Source organism: Macaca fascicularis, chromosome 4, assembly GCF_037993035.2.
Source record: "Macaca fascicularis isolate 582-1 chromosome 4, T2T-MFA8v1.1".
Taxonomy (NCBI): domain Eukaryota; kingdom Metazoa; phylum Chordata; class Mammalia; order Primates; family Cercopithecidae; genus Macaca; species Macaca fascicularis.
In genome coordinates this window covers 129,376,870-129,379,977 of record NC_088378.1, presented here as the reverse complement: position 1 = coordinate 129,379,977, position 3,108 = coordinate 129,376,870, and positions in this window count along the sequence as shown.

Here is a 3,108-nt window from a genome sequence, read left to right as displayed (position 1 = left end):
CCCCGTATCTGCTGTCTTTTTTCCTTTTTCTCCCTTCTTTCTTTCCTTCCTTCTTTCCCTTTTCTTCCTTTCTTTCCTTTCTTCGCTTTCTTGCTTTCTTTCTTTAGAGATTCACTCTTATTGCCCAGGCTGGAGTGCAATGGTGAGATCTCAGCTCACTGCAACCTCCGCCTTCCAGGTTCAAGCAATTCTCCTGCCTCAGCCTCCCGAGTAGCTGGGACTACAGGCGCCCGCCACCTCGCCCGGCTATTTTTTTTTTTTGTATTTTTTTAGTAGAGACGGGGTTTCACCGTGTTCGCCAGGATGGTCTCGATCTCCTGACCTTGTGATCCGCCCGTCTCGGCCTCCCAAAGTGCTGGGATTACAGGCTTAAGCCACCGCGCCCGGCCCCCCTTTTCCTTTTTTGAGACGGAGTTTTGTTCTTGTTGCCCAGGGTGGAGTGCAATGACGTGATCTTGGCTCACCGCAACCTCCTCCTCCCACGTTCAAGCGATTCTCCTGCTTCAGCCTCCCAAGTAGCTGGGATTACAGGTATGCGCCACCACGCCCGGCTAATTTTTGTATTTTTAATAGAGATGGGTTTCTCCATGTTGGTCAGGCTGGTCTCGAACTCCTGACCTCAGGTGCTCTGCCCGCCTTGGCCTCCCAAAGTGCTGGGATTACAGGCGTGAGCCACCGCACCTGGCTTCCTTTTGTCTTTAAAACATGCATTTATTCACATTTTAGTGGGATTTTGAAAAGAAGAGATAAGTGGAAGTTTTCAGTCTGTGTATAACTTAGAAGTCTTGCTCATTCATTCAGTCAGTCAGTCACCGAACAGACCCTGTGGGCTGTGGGCTGGGTCCTTAAGATGCAAAGATATTAACAGGAACCGTCCCTTCCCTCCTAGATCCTATAGCCTTTTTGCAGGGTGAGGGGCAGGGTTCCCATGAGGAGTCTTCACTTTCCCAACAGACACCTCCTCCCCTGCCCTGGAGAATGGGCTCCCTCTTGAGGTTCATCTTGGTAATGCAGCCTTCATGGACGCCCTTAGAAACCCTTTACAGAGCCCGGCGCGGTGGCTCAAGCCTGTAATCCCAGCACTTTGGGAGGCCGAGACGGGCGGATCATGAGGTCAGGAGATCAAGACCATCCTGGCTAACAGGGTGAAACCCCGTCTCTACTAAAAAAATACAAAAAACTAGCCGGGCGAGATGGCAGGCGCCTGTAGTCCCAGCTACTCGGGAGGCTGAGGCAGGAGAATGGCGTAAACCCGGGAGGCGGAGCTTGCAGTGAGCTGAGATCTGGCCACGGCACTCCAGCCTGGGCGGCATAGCGAGACTTCGTCTCAAAAAAAAACAAAAACAACAACAAAAAAAGAAACCCTTTACAGAAGCTGACCAAGGTATCACCTTGATTTGATTGAGTGAGATAGGCCCAGGAGGCAGGTGAACCTGTGCTCAGGATCCTTCTGTGTTTCTGTGGAGTGGAGGTGTAAGGAGGCAGCCTTGGAGGGGATTAGTCTGGCCTGGGATCGCTGCCCCTCCTGTCTCTTCCTGGCTTGTCTTCCCACCTCTCTGCAGCGGCCCCATTCCGCGAGGTGGAGCTTCTTCCTTTGATCTGGCTTCTGTCCCAGGAGAGATTCGTGCAGACAGAGCAGCCGGGGAAGGCAGGAATCTCCCTCATGTGTATGCTGTGTGACCTGTACCCTGGCCTTCCGTGCCCTCACGCATTCCTTGTGCATACTGCTTCCTTGGGGCCTTGGTGTTGATCTCAGTCCTCCTTGCCTGGGCATGCCTGTCTGAGGGGATTCCATTCCCACCCTGGGCTGGAGACAAGGGGTGGGCACCCTCCTCCCGCAAAGGGAGCAAGCTCTCTGTCAATGGAATTGTTGGGCAGAGGGCCACAAGGGGAGGGCTGAGGGAGAGGGCGCTGGAGCGAGAGGCTCGAGGGGCTCGTGGGGTGCCTCTGGCTCTATCCAGCCCTTCTGCAGAGGTGTGAAGGCTTAGGAGAAAAGCATGATGATGAGGTGGGAAAACTTTGGCACCACCACTAAAAGGCTCGTGAACCTGAGCGGGTGATTTAAATTTTCTGCCCCAAGCCCCTTTTGTCTCATGTGGTAATAATAATACCCACCCCACAGGACTTGCGTACCTATTCAACAAGCAGAGTTTCATCCAGTTTTAGCTTTTTAATAATTCTTTCTTTCTTTTTTTTGATTCGGAGCTTCACTCTTGTCACCCAGGCTGGAGTGCAATGGTGCGATCTCAGCTCACTGCAACCTCCGCCTCCCGGGTTCAAATGATTCTCCTGCCTCAGCCTCCTGAGTAGCTGGAATTACAGGCGCCCGCCACCACACCCAGCTAATTTTTGTATATTTAGTAGAGACAGGGTTTCGCCATGTTGGCCTGGCTCGTCTTGAATTTCTGACCTCAGGTGATCCACCCTCCTCGACCTCCCAAAGTGATGGGATTACAGGCGTGAGCCACCGCGCCCGGTCCCAGGAATTCTTTCTTTAATCATATGTGCGTGCATGCAAGCACTCAATATTTTTCTGGGCTCAAGTCGGTCAGTCAAATGTTACTCTTAAAAAGGTAATTTAGGAGAGTCGAAGTGGGGACTATTAACAGAGAGGTGGGCATAGTTAAGGGAATGGTGATGTACCCAGAGAGTAGCGAGAGGGAAGCCCTTATCATGCCTGGCAGGGCAAAGGGAGGGAGCCGTGATTACAGGAGCCCAGAGAGCTATGGCAGGAGCGGTGGTTGAAGGTGGAGGGAAATAACCGCTGCCCCAACCCTAAGTTGGCAGGGAGCAGTGAAGACAACAAATGTCCCAGCCCTTCTCCCTCTCCACCCTCCAGTCTTCCTCCAGCTTCTCAGTGGATGAACCCACCTGAAACCGGAGGGCAGCAGAGTCTGAGTGATGCAGTCTGTGGGGTCAGTCTCCTGGGGCTCAGACCTGGAGGAGAAAGGTGGAGAATGAGTGGGGGCAGGGCAAACAGAACAACCAGCCCACGACTGTGTGGAATGTGTGGTACCAGGGGCTGGGGGCAGGTGAGACACAATAACACAATGGTCTCCACCCTCTGTGCTTGCTGGGTTCCTTAGAGCACACTGGCAAGAAAGAGTT